The sequence below is a fragment of the Miscanthus floridulus genome, chromosome 13, assembly GCF_019320115.1.
Source record: "Miscanthus floridulus cultivar M001 chromosome 13, ASM1932011v1, whole genome shotgun sequence".
Lineage (NCBI taxonomy): Eukaryota > Viridiplantae > Streptophyta > Magnoliopsida > Poales > Poaceae > Miscanthus > Miscanthus floridulus.
The window spans coordinates 13,316,711-13,342,446 of record NC_089592.1 but is presented as its reverse complement, the minus strand read 5'-3'; the positions used below and the strand labels follow the sequence as shown (position 1 = coordinate 13,342,446).

At 45.2% G+C, this 25,736-nt stretch overlaps 1 long non-coding RNA gene across 1 annotated transcript; it reads left to right on the top strand.

Moving 5' to 3' along the window:
* The first annotated feature begins 23,942 nt into the window (after positions 1 to 23,942).
* LOC136501076 (uncharacterized) lies at positions 23,943 to 24,937 on the top strand. The gene is made up of 3 exons (XR_010770161.1): positions 23,943 to 24,061; positions 24,138 to 24,206; positions 24,872 to 24,937. It is a non-coding gene; the product is annotated as an uncharacterized lncRNA (long non-coding RNA).
* The last annotated feature ends 799 nt before the right edge of the window (positions 24,938 to 25,736 follow it).

The following is a 25,736-nucleotide window of genomic DNA, read 5'->3' as shown; positions in this document are numbered from 1 at the left end:
ATGGGATTACATAGGCTTCTTGGACCCCTTGCGAGTCAATGAGAGGACATGTCTAAGCCTCTATGGATGTGACATGGAAGACCTGAAACAGAGATTGATTATTGTTTTTGATGAATTCATGATGAAGAAGAAAACCCACATACTTCTAGCCTACAACTGCGAGTATGTGTTTTTGGCTTTTAATTTTATGCTTCTTTTTTCGTTGAGATTATTCGATAATTAGGATTCTGTGATTACAGCAACCATTTTGTCTTCATTTGTGTCAATCTTGTCAAAAATCTGATCGAGGTGTGGGACTCAAAGAAAAAACCATTTCATCATCTGGATGCACGGGTGGTAGTGCTGAATTAGTAAGCTATCCTAATAACTATTATTTTCTAGTCACACATATCGCTTTCTAATGTTTCTCCTTTTAATGTTGCTCAGTGTCCAAAGAAGACATATCGATGGGACGCCGGTCCCATTCACGGTTGTCGAAATGGAGAGGAAGTACCTATCACAGCCGGTGGGAAACAATGAATGTGGGTGTTATGTAATGTGGGCAATGCTTCGCTACATCGGCGGGAAATCGGAAGAAGCCGATAAGTTGGTGTGTATAATCTCCATTTCATTTATGTATGTTAATAATTCAACAAAATGATTTACTATTCCTCTTTGGATATCATCTTTTTTTGAACGACAACGCAAGAAATTTAAGCATGCAAGGCTGCTAGACATGGAGATCGTCGCACTACAATCGGAGCTGGCAAAATTCATCTTAGCCGAGGTATTGGAAAAAGATGGAGTATTTTTCATTGCACAATCCATGAGGTACAAGGACCAGTATGGCCCAGAGCAGCTCGCTAGATTATTGTAGGAAGTCCGAGAAGCATATGTGAAGTCCAAGAACATTTCTTTTTTATTTTGAGGGATCGAGATGTGGATAAGAACATTTGAATTGTAATTGTAACATTTGTAATGTTTAATATTGATGGACCTGTCGCCTACGTAGCGTATATAAAGCGAAACCCGATTCCACGAAAAAATATAAATTAAAATAAATTATAAAACAATAAAATATGAACGGGCCATCACCGCCGGTTAGCAACGAACCGGCAGTGTTGTCGTAACCATCACTGCCGGTTAGAAGGAAACCGACAGTGTTGGCTTGCTCAATACTGCCGGTTTAAACCATGAACCGACACTGATAGTTACGAGAACACTGCCGGTTTGATCCATGAACCGACACTGATATTTACTACAACACTGCCGGTTTGAACCATGAACCGATAGTGTTGGCTTGCTCAACACTGCTAGCTTGAACCATGAACCGACACTGATAGTTACGAGAACACTGCCGGTTTGATCCATGAACCGACATTGATATTTACCACAACACTGCTGGTTTGATCCATGAACCGACAGTGTAGGCTTGCTCAACACTGCTGGCTTGAGCCAAGAACCGACACTCTTGAAGCAACCGTCACTGTCGGTTGGCTCTACAAACCGGCAGTGTTGTTCAACTGGACACTACCGGGTGGAGCCAGGAACCGACACTGTTTCTTGTAGATCAGTGTCGGTTTTTAAGGACCGACAGTGATGTCAACCCCTCATCACTGCCAGTATGCCACTGTCAGTTCAAAATCCGGCAGTGAAGTGGGTTTTTGAACCGGAAGTGATGTCCAGATGTGGGGTAGTGTTACCCAACCCTACATAGGAAGCGTAGTAATTAGCAAATAAAGTAGAGATGTGATGAGAAAACTGTCGATTGAAGTAAAAAAGTCTTCCCAAGGATATTTCTGCATCGAAGCATGCAATTTTGAACTTATCATTTATTTTCAACTTATCCAATTGGTAAATCAAGCAAACCATAATAATGACCATCAATTCACTGTAACAAATGCAACTATATTTGTTGATACTTTTGTACTTTTGTTTTTTCTATTGTTGGAAGTTTTGTTATCATATCCCGGCCTACGGGTCATTTTGGCATGTCTTTGTTGTTGTTGGCGGACGACATACCCCAGCTAGGCCAATCCTCTTATGTATGCATCATTGTAATAGGCAGAACATCTGACCCTTCGTTAAAAAAAAACTCAAGCACTTATAAGTACGTTATAGTGAAGGTGAACATGCCACACGTACATTCAATAATCTCTTTGTTGGATGTCGAGAAAGTTGAATCTCTAGCTATTTAGGAAAACTTCTATGACGGTTCAAAACACTATGCTAAAACATCATGGTTTCAGTTTACATACATCTCCAATGCGATATATGAACCATTATGAACAACTAAATGTTTAATTTGCAGCATCCTACAGTTAAACCAAGACAATATATAATGAGCAAAAATACAGCATGAAAACATATACAGTGCTTGTGTAAATAATGCAAATGAATATTCTAGCAACATTGTCATGCTTTTACAAGTATATCCGCTCGGTTCAGTACTGAGCCAAGTCTAGCAGATGGCTCTCAATTAGGTACACATGTAGTGGCAGGGGCTAGCTATGTGCAGTTGGAGTGAACTGCTCAGGCCTTTTATGTTATTAAAGAAAGCTTCAGCTGCTTACCTATATATGACTCATCCCCTGTACCCTCCATATCGTCCTTTATATACCTCAGGCCTTATTGTTCTCAGACAACTTGGACACCGTCCATGCTGGATGCTTTCCTAGCCTTCTTATCAGTAGTTCATGTTCTAACTCCTTCATGGAACGTGCCTCCTGAGATGGATGGCATGGTGGCTACACACATATAAGAAATGGGATGTACCAGGAATTATGTCTTGAGCTATTAGTACGTGCTGTTAAATTGTGATCCAAATTCAATGGTGTTGATCTTGTGTTGGAGTCCGTGACTTGAGATGTCTGCGTGCACGTTGCTAGCTTGTGTAGGAGTAGGACTCTCTTGCCGTACGTGCTGGTAGCTGAGACGTCAAGGCCCTGGAACCAGCAGCATGCGATACAGACGTGGTCTGTCCGGGTTGGACTTGCTATCTTGGCTTGGTACGGATCATCGCCTATTTTCATCTCTATATATACTTCATGTAAGCCGTCGTCTTGGGATAAGAAAAGTTGTAAATCCCCGACATTTGTAAACTCACCTGATATAGTAAAGATTTGCTGGCTGGTGCCCGTGGTTTTTTCCCTTCTTCCTTGGAAGGGTTTTCCATGTTAAAAATCTTGTGTCCCCTGTGTTTGATCTACTGTTCTTCGTCGTTTATATTGCCTATCGTTTCTAACAAGTCTTTCCTGCAGTAATCATTAAAAGCATCCGAACAGAATTCACCGCCATTGTCAGTACGAAGCAATTTTACTTTCTTTTCAGTTTGCCTTTCTATCATAACTTTCCACTCTTTAAAAACAGCAAAAGTATCATCTTTATTTTTCAGAAAATAAGGCCACGCTTTTCTAGAGTAATCATCAATAATGATAAGCATGTAACGAGCACCACCATAAGAGGGCTTACGAGACGGCCCCCACAAATCAGCATGTACATAATCAAGTGTACCTTTGGTGGTATGAATAGATGTATTGAATTTTACCCTCTTGTGCTTACCAAAAACACAGTGTTCACATAACTTCATCTTACCCACAATGCAGCCATCCAGGAGGTCTCTCTTGATCAATTCTGCCATACCAAGTTCACTCATATGCCCAAGACGCATGTGCCAGAGATTAGTCTTACTTGGTTCATCATTAGAAACACTAGCAGGTATTGTAAGAAAACCTACAATAATCGAGACAAGAGCCTGAGCAGGTTAGAGGCAGGCCTGAGCAGAAAACCTACAACAACAACAATAATTGAGACAAGAGCAAGAACCGTAAAGGCCGTTCGAAGTCCAAAGGTAGGGATAAGTTCTGCAGGTATTGTAAGAAAGATACTCATGTCATTTAAGATTGTAGGAAGCTGTAGAATAAGGAGAAAAGAAATGGTACGTATCGACCGAAAAACAAATCCGATGGTGATTGTAAGGCCTCTATTGTCTCCGCTGCTGATGGTTCTGATTCAGGAGACGTTCTTGTTGTTTTTGCTGGTTGTGTTGTTGGTCGTGATGAATGGATACTTGATTCTACATGCTCGTTTCATATATGCTCTAACAGAGATTGGTTTAGTTCTTACGAGTCTGTGCAGAGTGGAGATGTCGTGCGTATGGGAGATAACAACCCACGGGAGATCGTGGGCATTGGCTCTGTTTAGATCAAGATACATGATGCCATGATACGCACACTGAAAGATGTGAGACACATACCAGGGATGGCCAGAAATCTCATCTCCCTCAGCACACTTGATGCCGAGGGGTACAAACACTCTGGTTCAGGTGGAGTGTGTAAGGTATCAAAAGGCTCTCTCATTCATATGATAGGTGATATGAATTCTGCAAAGTTATATGTTCTTAAAGGAAGTGCTTTGCATGGTTCCGTCACCGCCGCTGGATTACAAGATGAGATTTGCGCTATGGCAAGTCAAGATGTGGGCGATTCTAGCACAATCTTCGGATCTTGAAGAGGCATTGTCAGGCACCACACCATCCTGTACACTCCTCAGCAAAATGATGTGGTTGAGTGTATGAACCGAACCATCATCTCGAGGGCTCGTTGCATGCTGTCCAATGCTCGTATGAATAGGCATTTTTGGGCTAAGGCTCCTAACACCGCCTGTTACTTGATCAACTGGTCACCTTCTATCCTACTTAATAAGAAAACTCCCATTGAGGTATGGTCTGGTATGCCTGCTAATTATTCACAGTTGAGAGTTTTCAGTTGCACTGCTTATGCTCATGTTGATAATGGAAAGTTAGAACCTAGAGCCATTAAGTGTCTGTTTCTTGGTTATGGTTCTAGAGTTAAAGGGTATAAGTTGTGGAATCCTAAAACTAAAAGGACTTTTATGAGCAGGAGCGTTGTTTTCCATGAATCTATTATGTTTAATGACAACTTGTCTACAGATGTTTCTCCAGTTGGTTCTGATGAGGAGCAGCAACATGTTAGCGTGCAGGTGGAGCACGTAGATGATCAGGAAACTAAAATTATTGATAACAATGTTCATGATATTGTTCAGCACTCACCTCTTGTTTTGCAGCCTCAAAATCAGTCTATTGTAGATCGCAGATCAAAGAGGAATTGTGGACCTCGTCCATGTTTAATTGAGGAATGTGATATGGTTCATTATGCTTTTAGTTGTGCTGAACATGTGTAGAACATTCAAGGCTACGTACACTGAAGCTTTTGTTTCTAGTGACCGCGAGAAGTGGATTTTCGCTATGCAAGAGGAGATGCAGTCACTCGAGAAAAATGGCACATGTGATGTTGAGCGCTTGCCTAAACAAAAGAAGGCCGTTCGTTGCAAATGGATCTTCAAGAGAAAGGAGGGTTTATCTCCCAGTGAGCCTCTAAGATTTAAGGCAAGGTTAGTAGCAAAAGGTTTCAGTCAGATTCTTGGTGTTGATTACAATGATGTGTTCTCTCCAGTTGTAAAGCATAGTTCAATTCGTACATTTTTTGGTATTGTTGCAATGCGAGATCTTGAGCTTGAGTAGTTAGATGTAAAGACTGTGTTTCTACATGGAGAACTCAAGGAGGAGATATACATCGACCAGCCAGAAGGGTTCATAGTACCTGGTAAGGAGGATCATGTTTACAAATTAAAGAGGTCCTTATATGGTTTGAAACAGTCTCCTCGTCAATAGTACAAAAGGTTTGATTCTTTTATGATGTCACATGGTTTTAAGAGGTCTAAATTTGATAGCTCTGTGTACATTAAATTTGTTGATGGATCACCTATATATTTACTGTTATATATTGATGATATGTTCATTGCTGCCAAGAGCAAGAAAGAAATTACTACATTGAAGAAACTGTTGAGTAGTGAGTTTGAGATGAAGGATCTTAGTGCTGCTAAGAAAATTCTAGGTATGGAGATTACAAGAGACAGAAATTCTAGTTTGTTATTTCTTAGTCAGCAAAGTTACATTAAAAAAGTTCTTCATCATTTCAACATGCATGATGCAAAGTCTGTTAGTACTCCTATTGTTCCTCATTTTAAATTATCATCTTTACAATGTGCTAGTATGGATGAAGATTTTGAGTACATGTCAAGAGTTCCATATTCTAGTGTTGTTGGTTCTTTGATGTATGCCATGGTTTGCTCTCGTCCTGATTTATCATATGCTACGAGTTTGGTTAGTAGATACATGGCTAATCCTGATAAAGAACATTGGAAGGTTGTTCAGTGGATTTTCAGGTACCTTAATGGCACAACAAATACTTGTTTGAAGTTTGGCAAGACTGATAAGGGACTCACTGGCTACGTGGATTCAGATTTTGCTACCAATTTGGATAAGAGGAGATCTCTCACAGGTTATGTGTTCACTATTGGTGGTTGTGCTATGAGTTGAAGGGCAACATTGCAGCCCGTTGTTGCCCTGTCACAACTGAAGCAAAATACATGGCTATTGCTGAAGCATGTAAAGAATCGGTTTGGTTGAAAGGTTTGTTTGCTGAGCTTTGTGGAGATGATTCTTGCATTAATTTATTTTGTGACAGTCAAAGTGCTATATGTCTCACTAAAGATAAGATGTTCCATGAGAGAACGAAGCACATTAATGTCAAATACCATTATGTTCGCGATGTTGTCGCGCAAGGTAAGCTGAAGGTATATAAGATAAGCACACATGATAATCCTGCTGATATGTTGACAAAGTCAGTTCCTGTTGCTAAGTTTGAGTTTTGCTCAAACTTAGTTCGTATAACTGTTTAGCCCAAAAGGCTATTTGGCACCGGAAGTATTTCTCTGTTGTTTCAGGGTGAAGGTTCGTTTTATACTACAAGAAGTAATTTGTCTCAAGATGGAGTTTGTTAAATTGTGATCCAAATTCAATGGTGTTGATCTTGTGTTGGAGTCCGTGACTTGAGATGTCTGCGTGCACGTTGCTAGCTTGTGTTGGAGTAGGACTCTCTTGCCAAACGTGCTGGTAGCTGAGACGTCAAGGCCCTGGAACTAGCAGCATGGGATATAGACGTGGTATGTCCGGGATGGACTTGCTATCTTGGCTTGGTACGGATCGTCGTCTATTTTCATCTCTATATATACTTTCTGTAAGTCGTCGTCTTGGGATAAGAAAAGTTGTAAATCCCTGACGTTTATAACCTCACCTGATATAGTGAAGATTTGCTGGCTGGTGCCCGTGGTTTTTTCCCTTCTTTCTTGAAAGGGTTTTCCACGTTCAAAATGTCGTGTCCCCTGTATTTGATCTCACTGGTAGAGAACAGAGCTTTACTCCCGGTGGGGAACCCCCTCTAGTCCTGGTTCCCCACCCGGGAGCAAGCATCCGGGACTAAAGGGGGGTCCTTTAGTCCCGGGTCAGGAACCGGGACTAAAGGAGGACCTTTAGTCCCGGTGGGTAACACCAACCGGGACTAAAGGTGCCTCCTGACACGCCACGATGACCGGCACCCTTTAGTCCCGGTTGGTAATACGAACCGGGACTAAATGTTTTTTTCTTTTTTCTTTTCTTTTCATTTTTTTGTTTTCTTTTCAAAATAGGTTTTTGAAGTCGTATTGTACGCTGCTAATTATACGCGCGTATAGTATGTTTCGGTTCAAGCACAATGAACGTATTAAATCACACAATTCAAGCATAGAAAAATATATATATATATATATATATATATATATATATATATATATATATGCATGCATGCATGCATATGTTTATTTTACATTATATTATTTCATGTGCATATATTACAAAAGATTGCATTACAGTTGTTGTGATATAACAAGTTTCCTCTCATCCTCTAACTTGGCTTCCATGACAGTGTTGGGTCGAAGTAGAACTCGCTCTTGGAATCGATGACCTGCTCATTAAAAAATCCGGCTATAGGCTCTTGAATTGCTTTGATTTGGTCTTGCCGTATGACCTTTTCCTCCAACCATCGAGCCTATAGGTTTGAATTGAAGGAAAATAAATTAATATATGTACATACATATATATATAAAGACATAGTAACACAATCAATAATAATAATTAAATGAATATATAGTGTATTTTTAACGTACTTTGAGTCTCTCTGTAGGAGTTCTTCGGGAGACCACCTTGATAAACTTGCAAACATAATAACCACAGTAGTTGTTCCCCTGTTCCTGCCTTAGACACCAATTTACGAGAAAAAGATTTGTCATCCAATCTGGTGATCCAGTGAAAGCTATATGTTTAATTAATAAAGATGATGCGATTCAGGGGACTTACTTTCAAAGGGATTACATTCAGTGGCGCTTTGCATTTTTCCATGTGTTGCTTCTCAATAAAGGTTCTCCAAACACTGCCCAATAAAAAATTTGCCACGTCATCAGATATAGTTAATCATCATGTTTGTGTGTATATATAGTTGCTAGAGATACTGAAATTACCTCTGGATAATATCTATCATATCTTGGTAGTCTTGTTGTGGTTTTCTCATCGAGTCATAGATTATCAAGTGACTTTTCACCAGATCGATGTCCATCAATATCCAGTGATTGCTTCATGTGTTTATAGGATATAATGCATAACACTCATTAATTAACTAGAATCAACATATGAGCCATTAAGGATGATCGACATTATTAACACTCACTTGAAGTTGTAGGGAAAGAGTATATCCTTCTTGTGACGTTGGTTCACTAAGAAGTTCATGAGGTTACTCTCTGACTCAGACTTCCAATTAGTCTTTGGAGTAACTGGGTCTTTGAATACTATATGGGGATCAACAAAACCAATTTCATTGCAGCCTTCCTTTCTGAGCTCTGTCATTGTAAATCTACATATATATATAGTACTTGTTAGGATAATTTATATGCATATACACACATATGATGAGTTTAATAATAGATCAAAAGAATTATTACTTACAGGCAATAGCAGCTAATGATAACTTTGTCTAGAGAGGTCAGGTGGCATAGTTGATGAAATTCTACAAAGTCAACATACATAACATCATCGCCACGGAATCAATGTTCGTCTCTAATTCTGACACCATCGTAGAAGTCTCCACCGGTAGACGCCTGCATGTACCACTTGTTTAGTAGGTATATTTGCGTCCTCAGATCAGATAAGGCTTTTTAAGTTTGTCATAGAATCTGGACATATCTTTTTTATATGCATCAGTTACTTCTTCCTTCTGTTCAGATATTATTTTGGGAATAGCCCTTGGTTTCACGGTGGCTTTCTTTGCCGGCGGGGACTGGTTCTTCGTTTGCGGGGCTGGCCTCTTGGTACTTGGCTTCTTGGTAGGCGGGGGGCGGGGGAGGCGTTGGAGACCTCCTTGGAGGTGGTGGCTGCGGCGTTGGAGACCTCCTTGGAGATGGTGTGGATGCAGCCTCGCCTTCCAACACATTGTCATCGTACAGAGCACTATGATAATCTGGCGATTGAACAATTGGATTTAGGTTGGGGGAGGATCTGCTACAAAAAAAGGAATGACATATTATTATGAGCAGATTGTTAATTATTTAAGCCAATATAAATTAATGATGTAGTGTTTTCATCCGCACCTATGGTGAGGTAGTTTAGGAGGAGGTGGAGGTGACATCCCGAGAATGATGATGTAGCACTTGCGCCATAGAATGAATGTCTTCTCTGCTTCTCCTAGAGTCTTCTCGCCATCACCTCCAGGAATGTCAAGAGGCAAATCACTAAAACCTTTTTTAGCTTTATGTACCGAGATGGTAGCATATCCTTCTTGGATTATATTCCCATGAATCCTTGGTGTCTTGGTTCGGTCGATAGGATTAACAAGACCGATAGCCACCTTGATTGTGGAATTCCCCTTCGGAATGTGTAGCTCACATGATGTAAAAGGTTCAGTGATGTCATCCACAGGGAAGCGCAGTCCTATGTCCCCTTGATTTGGTATCTCTGTGGAAGCACAGCTGCTTTTCAACTGAACAGATTGGCTAATGTTGATTCCTGGCTCTGATGTCTACTTGCTTGCACTCATTGCTATTTGCACTTGCCTTCTGATTTCCTCCTGCATTCTTGCTTCAAGGTTTTTTTCCCGCTCCTGTGCTTCACACACCGCTTCCTCCAACCTCTAGAGCCGCTGTGCCTCTTCTTCCTTCTTTCTCTGACGGCTTCTGTAGGAAGGTCTGTCCTGAGGGAATCCATGCTCCCACAAGACCCTTCCTTTGCCTCTAGTTCGGCCACCATGTTCAATAGTCCCGATGGCGTATGTCAGTTCATCCTTCTCTCTGTTGGGCTGGAACGCACCACTAGCAGTAGCTCTCTGAGCATAAAACAATTTTTCTGCTGCTTCTTGTAGTCTTGCGCCATAAACGCACTTCCCTGTCTCTAGGTCCAGTGTTCCCCCATGAGCAAAAAACCAATTCTTTGCATGCTCTCCCCACTCGAGTGATTCTGGTGTGATACCCTTGGCAAGAAGGTCTACTTCCATTTTGTTCCACTTCTTCATGGCAGTCGGGTAGCCACCTGATCCCAAGTTATGGTGGTATGTCTTCTGTTGGGCATTATGTTGGTTCTTTATCACCTGACTCACACCCTCTTCCGACGTCTTGTACTATACAAACTCATCCCAATAGGGCCTCTGCTTTGAGATCGGGCCTGGGACAGTAAAATCTGGTGCTATGTTCTTCTTGACATACGTCGTGTATAGGTGTTTCTTCCAAGTCTGAAACTGGGTGGCCATCTTCTTCATTGCCCAATCCCTAACTCGCTCCTTCAATTCATCACCATCTATTATATCACCATCACCATCTGTTTGGAGCATGAAATGTTCCAAGACATCATTCCAAATTAACGTCTTGTCACGATCGGAGACAAAACTGATATGAGGAGCATTAGTCTTCTTCTTCCATTTGCGAGTACTGATCAGGAGCCGGTCCTGTACAAGGTAACCACAGTGGTGCATGAATTTCATTTTGTTTGGCCCCGGTTCGCCTGTATCCACATTGAACTTCGAGATGATGAAGCGGCCCTCCAATGGCCTTTTGGGACCTCAAACATTTTTACTCTTCATTGTAGTTGTTGATGTCGATCTAGAGGGCTACAAAACATAAACATTATTTTTAATGTCATGAGCACACATAAGACATATGATAATATATATAGCTAATAATAAAATATATATACTTGGCCAATATGTTGTTGCTCATTTTGTTCAAGAGCTAAGTAGTGACTCCCGTCATCTGCATCCTCTTGCACGTTATTTTTAGCACCATCATCCCTAGTGTTGATCAAATTCATCATCAACTCCTCCTCATCCATGTTTCTCGGGTTGGCCATCTAGCTTCAAAAAACAAAACCAATATATAGTACGTCAAATATTTGCTTACATGCATAAAATCAACAAACAATATGCATTATTAAATCTTGCCCCTCGGTCACGGACGCAATTCGCCACACTAGGGGGAACTACGTCGGTACTAGGGTGAATTAGGGCTATACATAAACGGCCGAGGGCGAATTGCGTCGGTGACTAGGGCGAACCACATCGGTGACATCAACAACGCGGTTCGCCCTAGTCACCGATGCAATTCGCCCTGGTGTGATTGTTTAGCGTTAACGATAATACGAATGTTGATCGACTAGGCCGCGAGAGAGGGCGGTGTGACAAGAGTGACGGTGCTCCACTCCGCCGTATATATGTTTGTACACATGGGTGAATGAGGGTGGCGGTGCTCCGCCGTATACATAGAAATGCATGGGCGAACGAGGGCGGCGGTGCTCCGCAACGTATATATACATGCAAATGAATACAAATGATGTATATATACGTGTTGGCGTGGTGGCCGGTATGCTGACGACGACGACGTGAGGCGGGCCGGCGTGCTGACGACGACGACATGAGGCAGGCCGGGGTGGTGTCGGTGCATGATGTTGTGATCCTATGTACCATGTGAACCATGTAGTCATTCATCATATATCTTAAACTAAACATAGTCACTTTATTAACTACAATATATCTTATGCCGACACGTAATACGAATGTTGATCGACTAGGCCGCGAGAGAGGGTGGTGTGACGAGAGTGGCGGTGCTCCACTCCGCCATATATATGTTTGTACACATGGGTGAACGAGGGTGGCGGTGCTCCGCCGTATACATAGAAACGCATAGGCGAATGAGGGTGGCGGGCCGGTGCTCCGCGATGTATATATACATGCATATGAATACAAATGACGTATATATACGTGTCGGTGTGGTGGCCGGTGTGCTGACGATGATGACATGAGGTGGGCTGGTGTGCTGACGACGACGAGACTCTCTTGTGCATCCTCTCCACACGCGTTGCGCGCTCGCCGATGACACTCTTGTGCATCCTCTCTATGGCTATGGCAAGATGGAGTTCCGCTTGCTCCTCGAACCCCCGTACCCTGTCCAAGGCGGGGTCTGCGATGGTTGTGGTGAGCCCACACTCAGTCCACGACGGCCAAGCCTTAGAGCTCCACCGGAAGGCATCGCAAGATTCGCCAGTGAATTCTGGAGACAACAATTAAGGGCCGCCAGAGTAGGTTCGCCAATAACAATCAAGGAAATGATTCGCGCGCCGCAGCTTCGAGAGGCCACCTACCGTTACTAGGATGTGGGTGACGGCTCCCAGGCGAGCGACCCTTATATCTATGGCATGGTTACATGCTCCCTAGCTACCAACAGAAGGCTTGAACCTTTATTCGCCAGAAGATTGCTCTCGTCGTTGCTAGCGTTGTCTTCTCACTGGTTTTTGGAACCCGGCCAATGGCCATGACAGCCGCGCGCCATTGCCACGAAAGCCGAGAGACGAACTCACCTCGGGCAGGCGCGGTGGAGGGCCACGGGCGCGCGCGGTGGAGGGCCTAACGAGGTTGTCGGCGGTGGAGGGCCGCATGAGGCGAGGCGTGGGCTCTGGTGTCACGGAAGATGAATCGGCGGCGGTGCGAGGAAGAAGAGGGTGGCGGTGTTCGACGACGAAGAAGAGGAGGGGATCGATCTATGCCAGGCACTGGTGGTTATATACTAGGGAGATTTACTCCCGGTGCCAGCCACCAGCTGGGAGTAAAGGTCCCTTTACTCCCGGTGCGTGTTACCAACCGGGAGTAATGGTTTTTACTCCCGGTTGGTAACACGCACCGGGAGTAAAGTGTTTTTTTGGCGGGCCACGAAACTATAGCCCACCTTTACTCTCGGGTGGGCTTCCCACCCGGGAGTAAAGGTGGCCTGCAGTTTCGTTTCCCGCCTGTTTTGAGCAAATTTTTTTAATAGAAATATGGATTTTCTTGTTAAATACATAGTAAATTAAATAAAAGGCATATAATTATTTTGTTAAAAATATGGATTTTCTTTTTCTTTATTGCACATAGGAAAAATGTATAACCTAACTTTTTTTATTTTCCCCCTCCTCTCCTTCTATTCACCGGCGTGGACCGGCACGGGGGGCGCGGCCCCTCTCCACTCCAGCGCGACGCGGGGGGCACGGCCCCTCTCCACTCCAGCGTGCTCTAGCAGCAGGCAGCGGCGGGCGGCCGTCCCCTCCCTCACCCCAGAGCACCTCCACCACCGCCCCTGGGCTGGTTTCGGTGGAGGGCGGCCGGATCCATGGCGGGACCGCCCTCCGGCAGCGGGGAGTCCTGATCCGGTGGTTGGGAGGCGGATCCAGCCGGCGAGGTGGCGCAGGCGGGCTGCGGTGACGCTCCTCCTTCACCCCTTCGTCTGCTCCAGCGCGGGGAGGCTGGATCCGGCGGCGGCGAGGCCGGATCTGGCGAGCTACGGCGGCGGTGGCGTGGTGGTGGTGGCTCGTGGCAGCGGCCGTGAAGCCGGGGAGCTGAGGCGATACAGAGGGCGTGAAGCTGGGCCGCGGCGCCGGGGAAGGGCGCCGCCGAGGAGACCGACGGCGGCCGGCGGAGACCGGCCGGTGGTGGCTTTTTTATTTTTTTTGGCCAGTGGTGGCTTTTTTTATTTTTCGAAAAAAATGTTTGCCGGGTGTATTTTGCGCACTTGACAAAGTCTTTGCCGAGTGTCCGACAAAAAACACTCGGCAAACTAGCATTTGCCTTTAAAGGATTTGCCGAGTGTCGTTTGTCGAGTGTAACACTCGGCAAACCCTTTGCCGAGTGTTTTTGGGGCTTCGCTGAGTGCCCCTGGCACTTTGCAAATCTTCTGTATCCGGTAGTGCAAACTGCATTATCTAAAATTACAAGAACCCCTGACCTCACTTCAGTGCAGCCTAGCACACACAATCTGCAAAGGGATGGTAAATAATTAAGGCAGGGGCATAAAACGTGGTTGATATCGAAGATCTATTTAGCAAGGACGATTAATAGTGACGATCAATAGTGTCTTCTTAAAATTCACAAATAGGAGACCATAATGCTTGCATCACAATTTATACAATCGTACAAGGAATCTGATCTATGGTTTAGAAACTAAGAGGAAATCATTATTTTCCAGTTAATTAGAACCATGTCATTACAAGTCTAAAAAAAAGAACCATGTCATTGCAAATTCAACGTTTCTAAGAAACGACACTACTTGACTAATAGGGCTCGTGCCATAACAATTCTTTCGGACTTTGAAATACGCCACCTAATTTAGATGCCTGCGAGCTACTTAGGCGCACCAGCACACTACTGTATTCTCGTGTGGTGTGAACCAAAATTCCCTTTCTTCTACATCTGTTCATTCTGCACCTACACCCAGCAGCAGCCCATGGGGCTGGTGTCATACCACGTAAAAACGATTTTTAGCAACGGTTCGAATTTTTTGTAGGGGCGGCTGGTGATGGAGTCGCCCCTACAGTGACGTGCTCGGGTACCCAGACACCAGCCGTCCTTACAAATAGAACAGCAGGGGCGGCTGATGATACGAGCCACCCCTACAAATGAGTCTGATTTGTAGGGGCGGCTCAATCACCAGCCGCCCCTGGAGTTGCTATTTGTAGGGGTGGCCGGTGATTGAGCCGCCCCTACAAATGCCCCCGTATATATAACTCCAATTTATAGGGGCGACTCAATCACCAGCCACCCCTACAAATGACCCACATATAATACAGCTGCAGCACCTTCTTCCTCATCGGGTCACTCACTCCAACCCGTGAAAGAAAGGTGGGGAAACCTTGGGTACCTCCCAAAAATTGCTCTACTAAGGGGGAAGGTTTTGGTCTCAAATCCTTTGGTGGAGAGGTTGTAGTAGGTAAGAAAATGCTATTCCACACTTTTTTTAAAGTTTTAATGGTTGGTTAGTGAGTAATTAGAGTTTTGTTTTTCTCTCTTCTATGGTGCTTGAGCTACTTATGAAGCAAATTATACCCAAGTTTTAAATGTATTAGGATAAATTAGGGAGAGGAACAAGATCATACCCTTATTTGGTCTATGTTTCTTGACTTTAGTGAACAATTAGTTAGTTTTATGGATGTTTCATGTGCATGTGGATCTAGATCTAGGGTTTGGTTTTTTTATTAATTTCGTTTTTGTAAATTTATGTTTGATGAAATTGGACTAGGGTTTGTATGAAAGATATTGGGTAAAGTATAATTGTTGCTAATTGTTGTCTTTGAAATTGTTTATTGTAATCAATAAATATGTATTTTAATTATTTATGGATAAATGGGCCATTAATTAATTTTCCTCTACCATAGTGTGTTTGTACGCTTCATGTAATTATATTAGATTTATATTCATATATATCTAAAGTATATACAATTATTCTCAAGTAATTATTAATTTAATTTATTTTTATATATATCTGAATAAGTAGTCCTTTAATGTTTGTTTTGTTGTTGTTGTAAAAGATGGAGTATAGGAACTCTTGGATGTATGGTTCGTTAAGATTCAAGGCAGGTTTCTGTGAAGAGGTGGATAAATTTATTGAAGCCGCAAAGAAGCATGCAACGACATTGAAAAAGAATAAGGATACAATTATTTGCCCATGTAAAGATTGCAAGAACCGTATGGCATGGACAGATATGACTATCATCAAATCACATTTGATTATGCGAGGATTTGTTGAGGACTACATAGTGTGGATTCATCATGGTGAAACGGTTATTGTTAACGACGAGGATGAGGAGAAATACGATGACGAAACAATAGAATCCCTGTCCCAATATTCAGCAGAGCTTGATGCACGAATGAATTTCGAGTTTGGCAATGAACAAGGTGGTGATGCTGGTGGTTGGGATGGTAACAACGAAGGTGGTGCTAATAATGATGGTAGAGCACGTGTCGGGGATGAAGACGATTTGAAGGACATGATTTGAGCACTTGGACCAAAGATTTTACTAAATAGCTCGAAAGGTCTAGAAAATTTGGAAAGGGTGACAAAAGCATCGAAGGAGACTGTGTATGATGTTGAAAAGGGTTGTCCGACACATTAGACATTGCTACGTTTTGTGCTTGAGCTGCTCATCCTAAAGGCTAAGTACAGCTGGTCAGACTATAGTTTCAATGATCTATTGCATCTCCTGTCATGGTTACTAGAGAACACAAAGAATGCACTATGGGATAGGTAGCTGAAGCTCAATTTTAGATTTCCGAAGGGTAAGCACAAACTGATAAAAAAATGCTTTCAGGATGATAGGAGAGTCATTTCGACGTTGGAGGTCAGAGCTCAACACGAAGTATATCCAAAAGGGGTTAACTCCCTTCAACGAGTTTGGCAAAATAACTCCTAGTCAATGGGAGGAGCTCGTGGCTCAAAAGACTTCACCGGAGGCATTGGAGCTCAGTGCCCATAACACCGAGCTAGCGAAGAGGAACAAACACCACCATCATCTAGGCCCCGGTGGCAACTATGCCAAGGAAGAGCAGTTTAGGAAGATGGACGAAGAGGCCGCAGCTACTGGAAATATCGATTTGATGAATTTGAAGGTATGCTCAAGGAATTGGATATATGCGAGGAGTACAGAATCATCCGGCGGTAATCTTAAGTTTGATAAGACGGAGACCCAAGAGGCAGTATCAAGGATACTGAAATATGCTGAAGACAAAGAGAAGGGCTCATTCAATCCTTCCAGAGAGAGGGATGAGCTTAGCCTTGGCTTGGGAAACAAGGAGCACACAAGCCGCACCAGGGGGCTAGGGAAAAGGACGACATGGAAGCAAGGATTCGAAGAGGACAAGCACATGTACAAGAAACATGGCAGAGACCGGGAGACTAGTCTTGAGCTCCAAGTGAAGGCTCTAGTTATGAAGACGCTGGAGGAGCAAGGACTCTCTACGGAGCCACGGATATTAGTGACGCCGCCAGGAGAACTGGCATTAGTTGGTAGCCCTCCGAAAGTTGCTAGCAGCCAAGGTTCCACTACAGCCACAACCCCCGTCGATCACATACGGGAACTAACTAGTTGCACCTTAGTGTTTCTCAGTGGCCGGTAGAACACTGTGATGGAGGTGGCAACAGGTGTGGCACATCCTCCCGGTGGCTTACACCACAATAATAAGATACCGCTGGACTACACTAGGGTCGAGGTGCATATAGTGAAGCCCGAGTTCATGTAGTGGAGGATAGACTACGTAACTCCCGAGGGGCTGGTGTTACTCGGAGACGTTATGGGGCCGTTCATCCTCTGGCACAAACGGGACATTATATTGACTGCTTCTTCGCCGCCTCTCCCTCTCCCAAATTTGGAGCGAGTTGTTGAGGTCGGGGAGATATTTTCACCGTCTCGTGACCACCACATTCCTGAGATGCCACATTCTTCCCTGCCTCCTAGCGAGCATGTGTCTGATGAGATGCCACAACCTTCTCCAGCTCGTACCGATCAAGTGCATCATGAGATACCACAGTCTTCTCAACAAGCACAACCGATATATGAACAACGAGTGCCTCCTGAAGAAGGGATGCACAAGAAGATGAGGACGTGCCTGAATGGGAACTTCGAAAGAAGCATCCAATCACCATAAGGCCAGTTTATGTTCTGATCAAAGACGTCTCGTCGGTGTCCAAGTGGTTTTCCCATGACCAGTTCAAGCCTGAGAACCAAGTTAAAAAAGTCCCATCACAGGGTTCTGAGGAGGCCGTCACTAGCAAACTCCACCAAATTGCAAAGCAGTATCCAAATGTTGATGCCATCGAATGGTCAAAGGATTGCCCGAAAACATATGAAAGAGGCAAGCCCTTGCTACCAAACCGGGACATCCAGCGCCTACCACTTGGAATGAGAAGGTTCTATGATTGGTACTTGCGTGTTCTCCCAACGAGCATAGATCTCATACAAGCATGCTTTCCTACCGGCACATTTGGAAGCCCAGCCGGGAAAATTGTCTTTGACTTCAATGACATGCACACATGCTTTCACCTAGGAGAAATGGAGATGAATCTAATTCGCACGTGGTGCCTGTAAGTCCTTGTCCTCCCGATATGATATGAATGTAATCTTTGAATTTTGTTGTAACTAACCCACGCCGTGATTTGTAGAATGCAAGTGCACATTGTGGAACAAATGACAAGTGTGAAAGTCGAGTATCTAGACCCTCAAGCTATAGCCCAAACAAATTTTAATTATCCTAAACGGGGGACACTGGATGCCAAAGAGCTAGCTGCTGCAAAGACTCTTCGGGAGAAATAGCGCATCCGTACGATGAAACTAAGGGAAGAGTCCCTTAAGGTTGCGGCATACATTGCCCTGGCTTTCAAAAATCTCCAACAACACTCTACTATATGGCTACCATACAACTTCGAATAAGTTCAACTCTATACTTAAAGCTTTGTTCGATATATTTTATTCGATGCAAAAGAGCTTATCTAGTTCTATGATTAAATCCATGCAGCAACCACTGGTTTTGTATAGCCATCGATGTCGGGAGGAGCATGGCATGGGTCTTTGATTCAGTAGATAGGGATCCGGTGACATATAAAGACTTCATATCGATTCTCAAGACGTATACATATCGACAATCCTCATTAGCTTATATGTTTATATACGTACTTGTAACGTTCACTTTTGGATTCTAACAAGTTGTATTTGCTAAAATAATTTGAACAGGGCATTTAGGTTCTATGTCACTAATCATCACAGAAGGCATGATCCAGCAAGGAAGGAAAAGCTGGCTATAAAAACACTATGTGCGGTAAATGTAACTTACTTCTTCAGTACTTCGATACATGGCTGTCAAAAGCATTACTTAACATTTTTATATGCAAAACACACAGTGCCCCAAGCAGAAGCCTGGGAGTGTACATTGTGGATACTATATATGTTCTATGATGAGTAACACCGGTGCCTACAGGAGACACACCTTAAGGGTAAGTTTGAACCTCTTCACCCGTAGTATAAAAACTTCGTACATGATATGAAATACTAAACCAAAACTTGTTCTCTTGTAGTGGAGAGAAGAGAAAGGGATGAAAAGAGACCCATACAAGGATGACCAACTCTTAGAGCTCGTCGGCGACCTTTGCAACTTCATATTGGACCAGATTGTACACGTCAGAGGCGCCTACCATGACCGAGAGTCTGACTTAGGTACAAATCCTCAGTACCAACACATTCATGAGACTGAAAGGCTAGCTCTAGGACGTTGATAACAATGTGTATGAAATTTGTATATTTAATGATGGATTGTATATATTCTTGTGAATTGGACTTGTAATTGTAGTTTATATAATACTCTTGTGCTTGTAGTCGCGGTCGCGGGGCGTTCGGCAACGCGAACGCGGTTCAGAACGTTGGTCGCAGGGCATTCGGCAACACGAACGCTGGTCGCGGGGCGTTCGGCAACGCGAACGTGGTTCGGAACGTTGGTCGCGGGGCGTTTGGCAACACGAACGCGGTTCGGAACGTTGGTCGTGGAACGTTCGGCAACGCAATTTTGAATTGTAAATTTGAATTTTTTTGTCGTGAAAACATACTGTAGGGGCGGTTCTAGATTGAACCACCCCTGCAAACAGGTATTTGTAGTGGCGGCTGGTACTACAGCCGCCCCTACAAATCAATTTGTAGGGGTGGCTGGTAATACGAGCCGCCCCTACAAATCGATTTGTAGGGGCGGCCTGGGAACCGCCCCTACAAATACATGATTTGTAGAGACGGTTCGGTAGGGACAGCTGGCCAAACCACCCCTACAAAGGCTTACCAGCTGCCCCTAGAAATGTTTTTTGTAGTAGTGTCAGCGAACGCCCTTGAGCCTGTAGGGCTGCCTGGCACTTGCGGCCTCGCCTATTCGTAGGGATGAAAACGGATCGGATACGGACGGATATCACCGATATTACATTTGTTTTCATATTTATGTCTAGATTCGGATTCGAATACGGATAGTGTCAACTATGTCGGATAGGATACGATTGGATATCGACATCATAAATATATGATTTGAGTATTTGGATACGGATACGGTATCGGATGTTGGATATCCGGACTCGGATACAGACAGATCTCAACCCCTCTAAACGGATTCGGTTTCGAATACGGTCGGAAAATATCGGTATCGTTTTCATCCCTACCTATTCGTGATGCCCATATGCTGCTTGCCCGACCAGCGCACTACGCTTGCGGCCACGTCTGTCCATCAGAGGGAGAGAGACGAGCATCCACCATTCAATGCATGTTAATGTCCCCTCAATGCTTCACCAGCATGTGCTTGCAATATGGGACGGTCCAGCGAGATGGGGGTGCTCGCGCCCAGGCGAGGGCAAGGACTTCTCCGTGCGTGTCTCTGTACCAGTCTGCCTGATTTTGGTACTTGTGGGAGCAGCAGCGTGTGGCCAGCGAGACCGACGGACGACGGCACACACAGTGCCGGCAGGAAGCGAGCGTTGTGCATGGCCAGCGAGCCCAGCAGGAGCCTTGGGCACTGGTACGGCTTGCGAGACCTGCAAGTAGTGGTGTTGGAGGCGGCGACGCGTGGCAATCACACACGGGGCTGGCAGGTGCGCTGCACGCTGGTGAGCGCAACAAGCGGCAGCAGACTGCCGGTTGCCCCAAGCAGGCAGCAGACGAGCGGCCGAGCAAGAAAGGAACTCAAGAGCAGGGAAATGAGCAGTAGTGCGGTCAGGGAGAGAAGAAAGATCGACACAGTGACGCACTAGTAATTAAGTGAGGTGGAGAGAGAGAGAGCAGGGACCTGTGTGTAAGCCTGTTTGTGGGCTCAAGTAGCCCGTGGGAATTCATTGGCGTATTTCGGATATATAGTGAGAGAATTGTACTAGCACTAATCCTATTAGCAGAGAGCTAGTGACATTTCTCTGAAACATCGAATTTATAATGACATGTTGACCCCTATTTTTTCCTTAGAATTTGCAATTTTACTTGAGATCAACTCTAACAATTTAAGAACTCAAGCATTTTGTGAAAAAAATAAACTCATGTGCTTATAACTCGAGATGAAGTTATACTAGACATGTGTATGCTTCACTGCTAACCGATAAGGAATGTAGGCCCCCTAATTGTAGTATATACTACCTCAAAATTTGTTATCCTAAGACATTACCACAATTTTTAGAAGTGTTTTTCCAATGGCACATTGAACCATGATGCTCGGTCTCTAGCACATAGATTGTACAATGTTCATGAGAAATTCAAACAAAGATGGCTTGCGCATTCGGTACACTAAAATTGTTCTATGTTAGAAACATAGATAAAAAAACATTTTTAAGGGGAAAACTAGAGGGATCAGATGGAAATTCTACATGCCTAAAATAGCTGGCTCCTTCCTAAAAACAATGGGCAAAACTAGCAGATCGTTTTTACCTGGCATACATTAAATAGGACAGCATTGGATGTATCTGTAGTGACGATCTTCACAGATCACAAAACAAATAAGTATGAATTTATTTAGAGATATCCAGCCAGCCAACCTACAATACTACAGAAATGATGAGGTAGTCACAATTGCCCGTCTAGCAAAATAGATTTATATATGGAGGCGAACGTTTTAATTATTTACGCAGGCAGTGGGATTCTGCACATCTCCTAAAGTCCATTTACGGAGACAGTCAAATCAATTTACGGATGCGGACATTTTAAGAGACCCGCCTCGGAAAACGGAGGTCATTTTCGGAGGCGAACCTCTTGCGAGGCCCACCTCTGTTACTCGTGGTCGAGGCCCAGCCTAAGCCCAAAATCAGGCTTCTATTGGGCTTGTATATAAGCAGTCGTTAGTGTTTTCCTCTCAGTCTCTCTCTCTCTCTCTCTCTCTCTCTCTCTCTCTCTCTCTCTCTCTCCTTCCCTCCCTCCCTCTCTCCCCCGAGCACGGTGCATGGTGCCTCTCCCTCTCCCTCTCCCCCACAGCCCGAGCCCGAGCGGTCGTGACGTCCGAGCGCGAGCGGGGCGGCGTCCGAGCCCGATCCCGAGCAGCTCCCGGTGTGGATCCAGCCTCCAACCAGACATTGGCGGCGGATCTAGCCAACAACCGCTAAACGATGGCGGTGGGGGCGTGGATCTGGTCACCAGCAGCAGCGGGGACGAGGATCCGACACCACCAAGCGGATCCAGCCATCGGCGGCTGCGGGCGCATGGATTCGGCCATGAGCGAGTAGATCCGGTCACCAGAGCCGGCAGCACAAGGACGGGTGGTGTTTCTAGCCATAGGCTAGCGGATCCGGTCACCAGAGCAAGCTCCCAGCACAAGGGTGCAAGGGCGGCACAAGGGTAGGCGCAAGGGCGGATCTGGCCACAAGTGAGCGGATCCGGTCACCAGAGCTGGCGGTGCAAGGGCTGGTGGCTTTTCTAGCCACGAGCGAGCGGATCTGGTCAGCAGAGCAAGAAGCAACAGTTATTAGGGTTTTCCTCTCAGGCTCTCTCTCTTGAGCTATCCATCTCTCCCCCTCCCTCTCCCTCTCCCCCTCAATCGGTAGGCAGGGCGCGGTGCCTCTCCCCTTCTCTCTCCCCCAAAGCCCGAGCGCTAGTGGTAGAGACGTCCAAGCGTGAGCGGGGCGGCTTTCGCGCTCGAGCCTGAGCAGCTCCCAGCGTGGATCCAGCCTCCAACCAGTCACCAGTGGCAGATCCAGCAACCAACCGCTCATCAAAGGTGGTGGGGGTGTGGATTTGGTCACCAGCAGCGGCGGGGGCGCGGATCTGACCCCAACAAGCGGATCCAGCCATCGGCGGCTGCAGGGTGCGTGGATCTAGCCACAAGCGAGTGGATCCGGTCACTAGAGCCGGCGGTGGAAGGGCTAGTGGCGTTTTTAGCCACGAGGGAGCAGATCTGGTTACTAGCAATCTCCAGGTGCAAGGATTCAAGGGCGGCGCAAGGGAGGATCCAGCCACGAGCGAGCGGATCCGATCACCAGAGTCAGCGGTGCAATGGCGGGTGGCGTTTCTAGCCATGGGTGAGCGGATCCGATTACCAGAGCAAGCTCCCAGCACAAGGTGCATGGGCGGTGGAAGGGCGGGCGCAAGGGCGGCCACGAGTGACCGGATCTGGCCACCAACGGTGCATGGGTGGGTGGCGTTTAACACCCTGAAATTTGCATTCTTTTGAAATAGGTGAAATTGATTTAATTATGCAATTATGTGAGCCTTCAAACTTAGGGAAATAATAATTTTTATGAAATTAAAATCAACTATAAGGACAGATACATGTTGATGCATTCATGCCGCTGCACTTTTATTTTTGTGATGTCTAATTTTGACCCAATCAGAAAAAGGTTTTCAAATGCTTTTGGAATTGGAATTGAAAAACTCTGAAATAAAAAGAAAAAGGAAAATTCTATTCCCTTTTCACCCTCTCGGCTTTTGGCCCAGACTGCCGCCAGTTGCCTTTTCTCCGCAGGCCGCGCGCGCCGCTTTCTTGGGCCGGCCCAGCTGAGCAGCCGCAGCACAAGCCGCGCACTGGCATACTCCCTTCTCGCTCTCTTTGGTTCACTGACGCGCGGGGCCCGCAGCTACAGTGTCACCCCCTACCTCCCTCCTATGCTCGGATTGGATGCAGCTGGCACCTAACCACGCAAGCGCGCCCGATTTCTCAGCGTTTCGGCGCAATTTCTGCGCCAAGCCGCTCTATATAAGCCACCGCCCTCCCTCAGCACTCTCTTTTCCAATCTACGAGCAGCGCCGCCCTTCCCCTGAGCTCGCAGCCCCGCTGCGAACCCTAGCCAGAGCTGCCGCAGCCGTTTCCGCCGGCCGTCACTGCTCCGTCATCTGCAACTCGTTGCCAAGGTCCGCGTCAAGGTGACGAGGCCGAGAATGCCTTTCGCTTTCTGTTTTTCACCCTCTGTTGCTCATGTCGCGTCGCCGACGTTTACAGGTTCCTGTCGTCCGCCATTTCTAGCCGCTCGCCACCTCCGATCCATATCCTCCCTCGTTTTTGCTCGTGGTGAGTTCGTATTCATCCCCTCTTTTGTACCGTGCTATTCCCGAGTCGAATCGTGGTCTCTAGGTCCGTATTCTTGCGCGCCGGCGAGCTACGTCGCCGCCGGCCATGGAGGTCCGCTGCGCGTCGTTTCCCGCTCTTGCTTCCCATGCCCTCGGTTCGTTTCTCCGTGGCCCGTACGGCCTTAACGTGTGCTCGCTGGCGAAGTCTCACAGCCGGCCATGGCTGGCCGCCATGCCTGGCACTGTTCCAGCCGGCTGCCATTTCTCTCTTCCCCGCCGATCTAATCTGGGTCATCCATCCTCGATCCAACAGCCCAGATTTGGCCATACCCCTTCGTCATGGCAGTTTTTCTTAAGAGTCCCTCCATTTCCTCTACTTTGAACCAGCGGTCCTCGGCCAGAATTGAAATCCTGTTTTAGATTTATTTTTATTCGAAAATAGTTTGAGGTAGTTACGAAATTGCCATCCAGAGCCCATTTTCACCGTACCTTTGCCATTTTAAATCCGATTTCGGTGATTTTCGCGTTTGTGTGTTCGTAGAGACATGTAGAATAATTTAATAAGTTTTTTAAACATGTTTTTCCTCTGTTCTAATCATAGCTCTTGTTTGCTTGTGCATGATTGCGTGGATGTATGTGTGTTGCTTTATTGATGATCAAGTATAGACGGTGAGCATTACGATGGTGATGAAGGCCAATACTTTAATGACTAGCAGGAGTTTGTTTATCAAGGCAAGTATATCGTGTGATCTCCTTGTTGTCCTATTCACCATTTAATTAATTAGTCATATGCATGTGTCTAATGTGTTACCCGTAAGGACATTCTAGTTATTGTTGTCTTGTTCCTTGTTACCCATGGGTTATACTTGCATATGGGTAGTTTGCTAGCGCTCAGTTTAATTATACATGATCTGAACAATGACTAATGGTTATAAGCAACAAATGTTAAAACTGGTTTTTTAGCAACTTGAACATAGGGCGAGAGAGCTCTTGTTTTATCATGATGCTCTTGGCCCTCCCTAAAGACTTATCTGTGGACAAAAGCTAGGACATACAGTACAACCGGGAGTGCCACATGGCTCTGGCTTTAGCTCAGTAGTAGGACCTTTTTCTAGCTTGTTTGTGGTTACCCGAAAGGGCGCAAAAGGGGCCTGCTGAGCTGAGTATAGTGCGTCCTCTGTCCCTATGTGTATAGCCTGCGTGGAATGTGCTATTCGAAAGGGGGCTCTATATTCCCTTGCCGGGGAAACCTAGCGGCTACTAACTTGTTAGGGAAATCTTTGAAAGTCTTTATAGTGAACCCTACCAACCTTCTTGGTAGTGGGTCAATAGATTAGCTACCTCGGGCGAAAGGGTAAATCACGGTTCGCTGTGAAAGTGTACAACCTCTGCAGAATGTAGAACTGGTATATCAGCTGTTCTCACAGAGACAAGCGTCCCAAAAAACTCATAGAATAGAGAACTATTATCATTGTTGATTAATTATGAGATAAATTATTGTTTTATATGATCATGTGGTATAATTGGGGCT